This window comes from Trichomycterus rosablanca, chromosome 10 (assembly GCF_030014385.1).
Source record: "Trichomycterus rosablanca isolate fTriRos1 chromosome 10, fTriRos1.hap1, whole genome shotgun sequence".
In the NCBI taxonomy this organism is placed as follows: domain Eukaryota; kingdom Metazoa; phylum Chordata; class Actinopteri; order Siluriformes; family Trichomycteridae; genus Trichomycterus; species Trichomycterus rosablanca.
Genome location: NC_085997.1, coordinates 6,553,717 through 6,568,564, shown reverse-complemented (window position 1 = coordinate 6,568,564; position 14,848 = coordinate 6,553,717).

The following is a 14,848-nucleotide window of genomic DNA, read 5'->3' as shown; positions in this document are numbered from 1 at the left end:
GACGCTTTGTTCTGTATTTTTATCAATGGGAGACTGAGGGAATTATATTAAGTAATATTCACTTTTATTCTTAGTAACGGTGTGTGTGCGCTGGTTATAGCAGCAGGGGGGGACCTTACACAGTCATGAGAACAAAGGTTTTATTTATGGTGTTTAACATTTATTATTTTCATTCTTTATAATAATAAGTCAGAACCATATTTTAGGCAAAACAACGCACTCCGCCCACTGTGCTACACATACAGCGGTTTATTAAACAGGTTATGTCACGTTACTAAGAATAAAAGTGAACACTATTTAATATAATGAATTAAGCAGCAGTTTCCTTCTGTTTCATACACCACACCGTCTCCCATTGATAAAAATACGGAACAAAGCGTCCTGTATCAGTTCAGTACTGAACGCGGTGTTTAGTCTCCAGATAAAGAAGGATTGTGTATGTTACAGGACGGTGGGTAACCCTGGTTTGATTGTCTCTTATATAGTGAGTGTGATAAAACACAGCGCCAAAGCTTCATCAGTCCCGCACATGCTGCTTTAATATAAGCTCCGATACACTGAGTCCAGTGTTACAAAAGTGAAACAAGTTTTAAAGCCTCGGTATCAAATGTTCCGTCCCTAATAAACAATGTTTTGTCCATTTTGTGTTAATTATTTTCATTATTTCGCTTTTGTTGTTCTTGTGGGAATTCCTTAGATGTTTAGAAGAGCGGACGGTAGATAGAGATGCACACGCCACGTCTAAACATCTGCACAAAACTTTCCACAAGAAAAACAATAGCGGGTCAACTGGATAAAATGATTTCCACAAACTAGACAAAACCTTGTTTATCGTCACCATCACAAACTCCGTTCACTTTATCGCTGAGAAACAGTTTGATTGACAGCAGGTAAGCAACACGCACTTCCGGTTTATTGTCCCTGCCTTTTCCGTCAAATATGTGCGGCCGGGAAGTGCAAAACAAATATACATTTTAGAAAACAAAATTACATATGCCGAAAATAAATTTACAAGTGCTGAAACACTTTTACATATGCCAAAACAAATTTACAAACACTGGGTACCCGAGCACTTGTAAATTTGTTTTTGCTTTTGTTGTAAATTTGTTTTTGTTTTTTTGTAATTTTGTTTTCTGAAATGTAAATTTGTTTTGCACTTCTCGGCCACCGTAACAATTCTACACGAAAGGTAACTTACTGAAAAAGTGTTGGTAATTAAAGTGCTTCACTAAGCTGAAATTTAAACTCAAGATAAATTCAATTAAAAGAAAATCTCAATTAAAAGTGCAAGTGTTTTAAGGGCTTCAAACTGAACATCTCATTTAATGATAAGAATATTACATATAATTAATGCAGTAACGAGACGCATATTATTGACATAGGCTACATGACATGACATTATTACATTTTGAGTCAGTTTGTCGCTGATATTTTTAAAGTGCCTTAAAGAAAAGATGAACTGTGTGATGTGACGCGGTAAAAGTAACCCGGACAGAACGAACAACGTTTAACGTGAAATATAAACACCACACGTGAAGTAAATCCAGTTAAACACAGATACATGTGGAGCTGTTAGACTGGGTTTGATGGTTATTTCACACAGATGTTTGTTTGTATCATGGAACTTTAATGATGTTTTATCTCTCGAGTCGAGCGCTGAGCAAATCGGTTATTTAGGTCGAGAGTCGCGGTGAAAGCGAAGCGCAAAACTCTTCTCACGTCAGTGAACTAAAGAAAACAACAACTGAGACAAACACGTCACGTCTTCTTATCACCGATATTTGATTGATGTTTTTACATTAAAACAAACATCTGTAACAGCAGCACAGATGCTCACACATATTCTACACACTCCGTCATGATATTTCGCTGTGTAACGCCCGCCGGTGATGACGCTGGTCCCGCCCTTCACTATCTCTGATTGGTTTAGATTTATAGATATGATTAGATATGGGCCTAATGTGTGTGTCTGTTGGTGCACCGGAGACTTTCAGAGTCACAGAGACTTTTTTTTCCCCTCGAACGGCTGGTCGCAGATTGACTGTGGATGCTCGTTCACTCACAGCTGTTGAACTCATTTAGCCGCTAATATCCACCGTGTTGTAGGTATTATAGTGTAATCAGAGCGGTAACTGTGGCGCACGTCATCATGCACTTACGTATGCATATCGATCGAATTTGTTTAAAAATCATATCACCGTTATTGAAACATTTTCTATCGCGATATATATCGATATCGAACTATTGTCCAGCACTAGATATTCCCTTGCAATACTTTATCATTTGGCTGCCAACTTGTGTGTAATGATGAGACTCATTTGAACCCCAGAACATGCTAGTGTGAATGCATGGAAAACTAATTTTAATTTTCTTTTAACAATATGATACAGACTGACCAACACTATTAAGCCAAATCAGCATTGAAAATAGACTTTACTTTTAATATCCTTCTACAATGCTGGAGCTTCTTAAAACGGAATATATTCTTTTAAATAGAAGTGTTATTTAACTGCGATTAAATAGTTTTCCAACAAAATCCGCCCAATTAGGCGGATAACCGCCCAATCTGGCAACACTTGAACGCGCAGAGCCAGCTGGCGCCTTTACTCGTAGCTCGCCACAAATACTACTAAATAGTAATAGTAGTACTAGTAGTACTAAGTATTACTACATCTGTAATTGTGTTGGTGGTTGACATTTATGTCGAGTGTATTACTGCACTGTTTTGGTGGAGAACTACTTCTTTGAGGTGCGCTGTTGAATTGCGTCCCTGTGAGAACACCTGCGTGCAGAAATGCTTCCGCAAAAAAAGTTGCCGGCAAAGCGGTGATGGGGGGGCCGGAGGGGTGGCCGAAGATTCATTTATGGTGGCCATGGCCACCACTATCCACCCCCTCTTACACACACAAAAAAAAACATCTCAGGAGTAGAATTTTGCAGGTAGATTACAAACAGATTCCTTTCTTTCACCTTTTTCCTTTTTTCCTGTATCAATTGCACGATTGTTTTCCAGTCCTTAAATGTTATGTGCATTTATATGTGGCAAGAGAAAAAAATCCATAAAAATCAAATTGAGTTAGCAAAGAACCTTGAATTATACTACAGAGTTCTTCAAGTAGAAACAGTTCTAGCAAAAACACAAAAAACCCTTAAGACTTCTTAGTCTTAGTTTTTTATTATTTCAAATGACATTCATAATTTATAATCACTGATTTGTGAGATATCAGCAGTAGTAGATCATGTTTAACTGGTTTAATATTGTTTAAGCGCTGATTATCGGCTGTTTTTCGTATGTTGGGCGGTTTTCCAAGCATTTTGGCGGGATTTTAAATGCGCAATCTGGCAACCCTGGCTGAAGCGTTAATTCATATTTTGGAGCGATGTGTGTTTGTATGCTAGAATATAAATAACATCTTTTACAAACTGCTGTCTATTTACATTGACATTTTCTCTTCTGTCTAAACATTTCTGGAATTGGGTTTGTAAAAGTAAGCGATACTGTGGATAATATATTTAATGAGCTGAACTAACTGAGAGAAGCACTAACGGTGGTGGAAGAGTCTAAAAGGGTTTGGAACATAGTCGTATCATCATAGCAGTACAACACAGTTTTGTCCGTAGCATCCGAAAATATCCATAAGCTAATATACACAAACCTTTCTTTAAAAAATAAACTTACCTTGTTAATAAAGTATGACCTCAAAATCTAAACAAACACAGTATCCGCTGCTGCAGTCTCTACACAAACTTTGCTGCACTGAAATCTCAAGGACACATTTTATGGATATTACGGTAATGCACTGAAAACGCGTCCTACAGTCATGCAAGCACATACAGCAGTGTGTGAGTTTACACTAATCAACCATAACATTAAAACCACCTCCTTGTTTCTACACTCACTGTCTATTTTATCAGCTCCACTTACCATATAGGAGCACTTTGTAGTTCTACAATTATTGACAGGACCACCACAGAGCAGGTATTATTTAGGTGGTGGATCATTCTCAGCACTGCAGTGACACTGACATGGTGGTGGTATGTTAGTGTGTGTTGTGCTGGCATGAGTGGATCAGACACAGCAGCGCTGCTGGAGTTTTTAAATACCGTGTCCACTCACTGTCCACTCTATTAGACACTCCTACCTAGTTGGTCCACCTTGTAGATGTAAAGTCAGAAACGATTGCTCATCTATTGCTGCTGTTTGAGTTGGTCATCTTCTAGACGTTCATCAGTGGTCATAGGACACTTCCCACAGGGTGCTGATGGCTGGATGTTTTTGGTTGGTGGACTATTCTCAGTCCAGCAGCGCTGCTGTGTCTTATCCAGTCATACCAGCACAACACACACTAACACAGCATTACCTGACTTTCCTGCATAAATTTGTAATAAAATATTTTCTGCCTTACTCAGCCCTCTGCTTCCTTGTATAGAAATAGGCTAAAAACCGGGTGTAGTAAGTCCTGCTGTCCACAACAAAGGACATTGGATAAATGTTTTGTTGAGAAAGGGTTAAAATTGCTGTACATTTCTGTAATCTTTATAAACTGAAGTTACAACTCATATTGAATGAAACTGATCTCTTACTTTGCTTATTTCCATGAAATGTAAAATATGACATGGCAGCCATTTTTAAAAGAAAGTTCATGAGCTGCTTGCCGCACACCCACAAATGTGACATTACTAAAAAGCTCAGGATGTACTCTATAAAATACAGTAGTACTCAAATGGATTGCATAAACGGTGCTTGAGTTAGAGATCTCAGACACACGTCAAGTCAAATTTATTTATATAGCGCTTTTTCCAATGAACATTGTCTCAAAGCAACTTTACAGAATCCAGGCCGAAGGGCGAGAGTGGCAAAGAAAAACTCAGGAAGAAACCTTGAGAGGAACCAGACTCAGCAGGGACCCATCCTTCTTGGGTGGCCTGGAGGATACTTTAAATAAAAAGGATTTACACAAATCATACAAACACAAAATTAAATTGAACTGAAAGTTGTAACTAGCAAAAAAATAATGTGAGTTCTTCATTGTTCAGTCCAGTCTGTGATAAAGTCCGTTGTACGTTCTGGACAATTTTGGTGCAAACACGCCAGGTCACTGTCACATCTAGTAGGAGCAGCATTGTTGGCACTGCAGTCTCGACTTGCAGTCTTTAACCTCGAGAGGGTGAACAGGTTTCCGTCAGAGCCACCTGTTAGGATGAATCTTTTGGTTCAAAAAGGTCCTGAAGAAAGCAGTCGGGAAGTCCAGAAAGTACTCTTTAAAACACTTTATTAAGTGTAAAAATAATCTGTGAATATATATCAGAGCTAAGCCGGCCGGCGCTCCTTACTCCTGCAGTCTAGACACACCACGTAAGAAAGAGGCCGCGCCTCTCTTCCCCGCCAGTTTTTAAACTCAGCTAGGCTCCTCCTCCTTTACTGCTGGTGGAGCCAATGAAGTGTGCTAACAAGCCCCGGGCTCTGCCTCCCCCCCCTTTCTGTAGGAGTCAGGGAGAGAGCTTAGCCGGCGACATGTTGAACAATAGACCATGTGGTCTGGATGTAATTTATGTTTAATAATGATGTTATGTTAAAAACCTAACCCTCCCCCTTGAAAGCATCTTAATGCTTTCACAATAACTTTTAACTATAGGTTAGGTGTTTCTAGATCCCAGGAGATAAGGATAGCCGTCAGCAACCCCCCAATTTAACCCCTTCTGACTACATGGCCACTGGGCTGAATTTTATACAATAAAACGTTTCTAAAAATAAAAAGGCTACCAATTAAACTAAAGGAACCGTACCTATCGCAACAGCTCCTAACCCTGAAACAAACAAACAAACAAAAAATAATAAAAACAGGAAATCAAAATAAAGTAATTTAAAAAATAGGAAATCAAAAAGAGAAGAAAAATAAAATAAACACAATGGGTGCGTAGCTTCCACAGGAAGTCCGTTCAGGTTGTCCTCCACCAGACGGAGCTGCAGATATTCAGAAGGGGCCCATAGCTCCTGTGTCTCTGCATGACTCCTAATGTCTTATGGATTCTCCCCTGTCGGCCTTACCTGTTTCCACAGCAGCACAAACATTTCCTAAAAATAGCAGAGTACCAAACATATATACATTGTAAACAATCCTGAACTAACCCCTTGCGTTTTGTAGCTAAACTATGTGTGTTGCACTTAACTAGTGTTTTCAAAGATGGTCTATGTGTCTGCGAACTATATGTTTATGTTTTTTTCTCCTAGTCTAACTAAATTCTCCCCCCTCGTCTTGTTCCGCTCCGTTGATTCCGCTGGACTCTTCTTCCACATAGTCGGTTTTGTCGGGCTTTCTGCTGTGTTTAGTTCCCTGTTGGCTGGTTCAGTTGGTGTCACTTCTGTCTCTCGGAGTGGGTCTTCCAATTCCCACGAAGTCTGCCTCTGCCAGTCCTTCCTTCCTTCATCACGGTGTGTGATTAGTAGTGCTGGTCCTCTCTCCTCGTCTTGTCTGGTCGGTTTTACCTTTAATTAAGCAGAGTTAGTAGCACTTATACTGCTCGAAGTGGGTCTTCCGGCCCACCTTCAAGGTCATCCTCCTCATCATCATCTGCATGATATCTAGACAAATCAGCCAACACCATCTGGATAACTGGTGGATCCTGCCCCCCTCTGCTTCCTCTACTCACTACTTCTATCACAAATTTTTTTATTAATACCCTGATGCACGGGATACCACAACAACAACATATCACTAAAATTATCAATCCTACACATACTGACCTCACCAAGACCCCGGTAAGTAGTTTCCCTGACCAGTTCTAGCCTCACTGACTTTACTAACCAATTACTAACCATGCAATAGGAAACTTAATCAATTCCACTGATTATTCCACAAAGCAATTGCTATATTGGTTTTCAGGGCCGACTGCTCGACACGGACCAGAAAATAACTTACCACACAAACGGTTGGACTTTAACCAACCGACCTCAACCCGTTCAGGCTTTCACAGTTGGACTCGGACCAACTGACCTGGTACCAGGCTTTGAGTTTGGACTCTAAACAAACTGGCATGGACTCTAACCACACCGGATCCTTTGGACTCACCAGGAGTCAAGGCATGCCCACCATACCTTTGTCAGTGAAAGAGGAACCACACCTTAACATTTATCAGTAATTATTTCTAATTATCTACAAGAGAATTCTCAACATACCACTAAAATTGCCAATCCCACACTCTCATACTGACATCACTAAACCCGTAATAACTTCCTTCCATGGCCCAAACATCCCTTCTAGCCACTTAACCCATTCATACACACATACAATCATACAACAGACAAACATATAAGCTACTTACCCAGCCCTCACCGCAGCCACCCCACTCCCAACATCGGGATACACGGCCACGGTGAGCTTAGACACCACTGCCGCAAGGCTTTCTGGGTAAAGCCCGTGCCAGACCCAGTGGCGACGCTACACTGTCCCCTCCCTAATGGTCAACCGTCCCGGTGACCCACTCACCAGCGTCCACTGGGTGGCTCCATGTCTGGACCGCACCCCATTACACTGCCGAGTCGCTCTTCCACCCACTGCTGGACCGGGCACCCTGCCCCTACAGCCACCTGGGCTAGCGCACTCGGACAGACCGGGCATATTGGCTCACCAAACCATCAGAGCCACCCAAACACCACGATCCCACTTCTGACACCAATGTGGCGCCGGCGAGTAAGGAAGGTTAGCGTCAGGGCCGCAAGTGAGCTGCCTTTGGCAGTTCATTCAGTGTTTTAGCGACAGACACCCATTCATACACACATCCCTTCTGAAAAATGTCCCCTGTTTATCGGTTCTGGTTTGTTGCTCCTGAAACAGGTGTAATTGTCTTTATAAGCTTTGATGTTGGTTGGAGTTGGTTCCTGAGTTAGTGGGTGAGACATGGATAAATTCTCTGTGTGTTAAATTAGACATTTTAGACCGCTTTAAACAACCTTTCGAGCAAAATCTGTAACACGTATTAAGACAAAGATGAACTGGTTTTAACGAGACACACCCTAGAACAGAAGATTCCTGCCTAGTCGAAGAATACGAGTATTCTTTTAACATTCACTGGCACAACTCACTCGGTTGTCCAAACACAACTCAGACAAAAGAACGTAAACCTCAGTACAACAACAGTGTCTACTGGAAACAAACAATTACTTCACCGCGACCGACAATGGCCCTATGGAAACAAACATATAGTTCAGGGCAATCGACAGTGATCCCCTGGAAACAAACAATTACTTCACCGCGACCGACAATGGCCCTATGGAAACAAACATATAGTTCAGGGCAATCGACAGTGATCCCCTGGAAACAAACAATTACTTCACCGCGACCGACAATGGCCCTATGGAAACAAACATATAGTTCAGGGCAATCGACAGTGATCCCCTGGAAACAAACAATTACTTCACCGCGACCGACAATGGCCCTATGGAAACAAACATATAGTTCAGGGCAATCGACAGTGATCCCCTGGAAACAAACAGTTACTTCATTACTTGTCTCTCATACTGCATTAACCCTTCCTGCTATATAAAATTCCACTTCAAACAGTTCAAACTGATCAGAGCAGAAGGTGCATACACATTACATATAACATTTTCTACACTTATTCTACTTCATCATCGCCGCATGCTAGAGAGCCTTCAAATTTTCTAAATCACCTTTTTCCCAATACAAAATCACCAATCCACTATTTATTTACTCTGCCATACTTAAAATAACAACAGCTCTGCTATATCAACTTCCATCAGTCCTACAAACCCCTGACTTATATTATTTATTCATTCAGATTTTTTACCCCAACTTTTGGTCACTGGTACTAACACACCTCCTGCTTCTAACAATACAGACTCCATTTCCCACAATCCAACAGACTCTCACATGACCATCTCCTGCTCCTAGTCAGCCAATCCCTCATGCTCATCATCACCAGCGCTTTGATCCACTTTGGCCATCTGAAATCACATTGAACTCTACTTAAACAGTTCCATTTAGTTAACTCACTGCAAAGTACTACCAACCTATACTATCTCTATTGTATTATTGTTACATCTCCCTACAAATGTCATTCAAGATCTGGTATTCATAATTTTTACATCATCTTTGGTACTGCATAAGTGTCCACCATCCTCAGCCCGTACACAGTAGATTAAACATCAGACTTCTCTTTACTCATGCAGGGCCGGCAGTTTATGGCCTCAACCCCCCGCTGGGTTGCTGTGTGTCTGTGAAACCTATGACCTGGGTCTCCAGTCACCCCCCTTCATGTACTTCTCTCCTAACAAGTTATTTTCTTCTCACTATTCCCTCAATCTTTAAATTGCACTCGTCTGCCACTCATCTATGATCATGCATAGTATTGCCACAAGGTTTACTGCACCACATTGAACCAATCTAACTTCTTCAATAAACTATATAGTATAAAATGAGTGAGTTGACCTGATCAATTAGCTAGAAAAGATTCATCGGATACAACACAAGCATCAAATATTAACTGCCAATTTCCAAAAAATATTACCAATTAAATTGAATCTTACCGGAGTCTGTGTAAGCAATTATATTTAATCTCCTGAGACCCGAGCTTTGATTTTTTCAATGCATTTTCCCTATTCCTTTTGTTTTTAACCTTGTTAGTTGGGTGACACGGTGGCTCAGTGGGTAGTACCGTCGCACACTGTCACAGCAAGAAGGTTCCCCCTCCGCGGAGCCCGCATGTTGTCGTGTGGGCCTCCCCCGGGTGCTCCGGTTTCCTCCCACAGTCCAAAGACATGCCAGCGAGGCGAACCAGAGACACTGAACTGTCCATGTCTGTGCCCGATACAACCTGAATCCCGTGCAATGAGCAACCACCGCTCCTGTCACAAATGTAACCAAAGTGCAAAACATAACGTCAAAATCTTAATAAAGAAGCAAACAAACTTTATTAGTGTTCTAGTACTTTTGCTACCACTAGCTGGCAGACAAAAGTGTCCACTAATGGGAACAATCGGTCTAGGTTTAGCAGGTCAAGGAATAAGGCATAACAAAACCAAAATGTAATGTCCTCATATGTGAGGTAAGGCTGAAGATTACCTTCACCAGGCGTCCCTGAATCTGCATGCATATACGTACCTGAATCTGCATGCATATCCGTAGGTCTGCCAGTCCAGCTGCCCCAGCACAATGTATCACAGGATTTCATACACAAAGCAGCATATTAAACATAAATTCTTATTCCTGCCATAATACTCCCCCCTTTTTTCAAATTTTACAATCAAATCTTGAAAATAAAATATTAAATAAACCTTCTAAATGTGTTTATCCTGTTGGAAAGCACAGAATTTTAAAGTTAGTTCAATCAAAGTCTGGTGTTAGCTGGACCTGTAAACAAATAATGTCGTTAGTGAGCAGTGGAAGGTGTGTAACAGCTTTGTCAGCAGTGTCACCTCTGGCATTGTCCTGTAAAATTGGAACAAAACTTTACTTAAATAGTTCCACTTAAATTAAATAAGAGGGACAATGACACAAAGTATCATTTGCTAAAATTTTAACTAAGCCCACTTGTTTCCTGTCTGTTGCAGCATCTCTGGATGCAAATCCTTTTTCAATTTTAGAAGTACACTGTAGTATTTATACAATCATTAACTTGATACGTGAGATGTTTTCCTTTCAGTTATAGAACATAATTTGGCAAGATCACTTAGTATAACTACGGATATTTCTGTAGCAGACAAAGACAAAGAAAATTCTGCACAAATCCAGAAGGGATCAGAGTCCCTGTCTTGTACAGAAATAGTGGTACCTTCTGGCATTATTTCCAATTTAATTCAAGAGGCAAACAAATGATCACACCTCATAAGATTTATAGGGCTATGAAATCTCACTCTTTACAACTACACAATATTTTAGAAACAGTAACATGTTAGCTTTTACCTTTTACTTGTATTCAGCATTTGTACACAGTGAAAAACACGACCTCACTCTCAAATAAACATAAGCTTTGACAATATATAATCTAATATATCAACACGTCTTAATCAGAGGTGGAAAGAGTACAAAAAATTTTATTCAAGTAAAAGTACTATTACCTTAATGAATCTTTACTCAATTACGAGTAAAGTTACTACTTTGAAAATCCACTCAAGCAAAAAGTAGAAAGTAACTCATTTAAAATGTACTCACCGAGTAAACAGCAGGGGGTCTCCTCTGTGTAATGTAAACGGGAGTGGATACAAACCTCAACAGTAGTTTTTAATTCAAATGCAATAGAAGAAACGTTGTCCTTAACTCAAATGCAATAGAAGAAACATGTTGATACAACAATTAAAACAGTTAGGGATGTGTAATGCGTCATTTCAAATGACATAAAACTTTTTTTCAAACTGTACAACCACCAGCGATGTGTCGCAAAATGATTCGAATCTATGAACCGGCTCTTCTAACCGAAACAAAGGAACCGACTCTTCCGGCAGTCGCCATGTAAATACGCGGCTCTTCAAAAGGAACCGAGACAAAAGACTCGACTCCCTGTCGCAACTCACTGAATTCGCGATTTCTTTAGCGTTTTTTATTTTTATTTTGCTCGGTAACAGATGCTATTCAAAATGTAACAATTACTAATACAAAACATACTTAAGCAAAAGCAAAATTACAGTCTGTGAAATGTGCTTTAAAAACTACTGTGTTACAGTAACCAGTGCGATCAGAGCGGTAACACTAAGCACTGGATTCGTGTATGTATGTGTATTGATCGAATTTGTTTAAAATCATATCCCCGCTATTGAAACATTCCCCACTTGCGACATATTGATGTCGAATTATTGTCCAGCACTACCCCATACATTAAACAAAGAAACAATATAGCAATCTCTCAATAATACATGCACCAATACACCCAGCAAATCTCCTATCACGACTAACAAGCGCTGTGTTACTCACAACATTTTAATCTTATTCACTATAACAACTCTGATTAAGGAGATTTTCCTTAATTATGTGTGAAAATGTCCTATGTCACACATGGATGAATTCCACTCTAAGTACCCCCTTTCCTGGTTTAAGAACCTTAAAGTTCAAGAACGCTATCTACCTTAAAACACACTTAATAAGGTACCATAAATACTTCATCTTAACTCAGTTATCTTAAGATTATAAAAATAAAGTTGATTATAAAATTAACTGCAGCACTTACCCAATCCAGGCGTACAAAGACAAAGATAGCCGATGGACAAGATACGGCAAGCTGCTCACATAGAGCCAAAAAGGCGGATACACAGAAAACCACGCTCAGCTCTCCCAGAGCCAAAATGGTGGACAGACAGAAAACCACGCTCAGCTCTCCCAGAGCCAAAATGGTGGACAGACAGAAAACCACGCTGCGTTCTCAAGAAACAAAATGGCGGATAGACGGGAGACCACGTTGCATTCCCAAGACAAAATGGCGTACAGACAGAGCCAAAATGGCGGACAGACAGAAAGCCACGCTGCGTTCTCAAGAAACAAAATGGCGGATAGACGGGAGACCACGTTGCATTCCCAAGACAAAATGGCGGACAGACAGAAAGCCAAAATGGCGGACAGACAGAAAAACACGCGTGTGCAAGATGGCGGACAAACAAAAGGTTACATATAAATACGCACAGAAACACTGACAAACAAACTCCCGATGTACTGTTTTCGAACCAAATTTAGAATTTAAAGTAGTCTAATTAACCGAACTCCGTTCCCAAAACCGTCAAGTCCGAATTTTAGGACAATCTTTTTCATAGAATCCCGTCCTTTGAACAGCCAGACTCCTAAGATTTCCACGTTTAAATCATAGAACCCCGTCCTTTAAACTGCCAGGTAATAGATTTCCAACGTTCGCTCATTCATAGAATCCCGTTTTTTAAACTGCCAGACCCTAGGTTTTACAACGCTCGAATTATAGAATCTCGTTTTTTAAACTGCCAGACCCTATTATTTCCAACGCTCGAATCATAGAATCTCGTTTTTCAAACTGCCAGACTTCTAGATCCAACGCTCGAAAATTTGAGATCTATAGAATTAACCCAGTCCCAGACTCGTTAAAACTTAGATCTTTCGAATCACGCGCCCCTGCTTTTGAAACAGACAGACACGTTTCGCTCCAATGGTGTTCCGGGTGAAGCCTCTGCCGAACAGCCCGTTTATTTTGCTCGGTCTGATTCAAACTCAGCAATCAGGAAACATAAATTTTTTAGCTCCAACATATATTCACAGTTTTAAACTATCTAATGATACTTTAGTAATTTAATCAGACACTTACGGATTCTGAGATTCACTTTCACACTCAGTACGCTAAATAATAAATGCAGCTAATATATTTACAGAGAACGTCTGTTTACCTTAAGAAGGCGCGCGCCTTGTACTGAGTACAAAAGATTTTTTCAGAATTCCTGGTCTTACCTCAGTCAGCTGAATTAATTCGATGCTATCCTCAGACCTCCTGAACCATCCTCTGGCTACCATTTGTTAGGATGAATCTTTTGGTTCAAAAAGGTCCTGAAGAAAGCAGTCGGGAAGTCCAGAAAGTACTCTTTAAAACACTTTATTAAGTGTAAAAATAATCTGTGAATATATATCAGAGCTAAGCCGGCCGGCGCTCCTTACTCCTGCAGTCTAGACACACCACGTAAGAAAGAGGCCGCGCCTCTCTTCCCCGCCAGTTTTTAAACTCAGCTAGGCTCCTCCTCCTTTACTGCTGGTGGAGCCAATGAAGTGTGCTAACAAGCCCCGGGCTCTGCCTCCCCCCCCTTTCTGTAGGAGTCAGGGAGAGAGCTTAGCCGGCGACATGTTGAACAATAGACCATGTGGTCTGGATGTAATTTATGTTTAATAATGATGTTATGTTAAAAACCTAACACACCTCGGATTAATACAACAGAAGATGTTGTTACAATGTGAAATCGTTAAGAGTAAAATATCAGAGAGTTTTACAGGTTTAGACTCCAGCACCCCTAACTATTACAGCATAACTAGGTTTGCTTGTTTAGTTTGAAAAGACCAATCAAAAGCCTGAGTAAATAAATATGTTTTCAATCTAGACTTGAACATAGAGACTGTGTCCGAGTTCTGACAGCGGATCTCCCTAAGTTTGAAGCAGATCTGTGATGGAAATGTTGTGTTTCAATAAACAATAAAAGTTATCAGGAGCAATTTCTTGGAAAGACTCCAAAAGGGGTTACCAAAAGTACAGTTGTTTTACATCAGGGGTGCCCAATACGTCGATCACGATCTACCAGTCGATCACACAGTGCATGCTGGTACATCGCCCCTCATTTTAACAGGTCAACGTGATTGACATGAAATGTGGCCACTGTTTTCGTAAATTTGCGGTTTGCCTCCACCTAGTGGACATTTTGAGAAATGCAATATATTACAGGTTAGAACATAACATTAAAAAAACCTCTTTGTTTCTAGACTCACTGTCCATTTTACCAGCTCCGCTTACCATATTAAAGCACTTTGTATTTCTACAATTACTGACTGTAGTCCATCTGTTTCTCTACATAAATTTAAAACCCGGAGGATGCAGGCATCGATCCCGCTACCTCGAGCACTCTACCATTTGAGCTAATTCCCCTTACGAAGGACCCTTTGTAAATTGTAATGTACTAACAGAGCGTTGATGCTGCATTATGTAGGGGCCACAATAGTGCAGGATATACCAACTGTTTAGTGCAGTGCAATAACAAAGCGGCTCTGTGAAGCAAGAACTGAAGTCTGTTTGAAACAGCTGAGCGTACAGCTAGTCGGTGTGGAGAACATGTTACACTTACAGTGTGCTATTATTTCAAGCTGATCAAGTACATGCTATTTCACTTACAAACATCTCACAA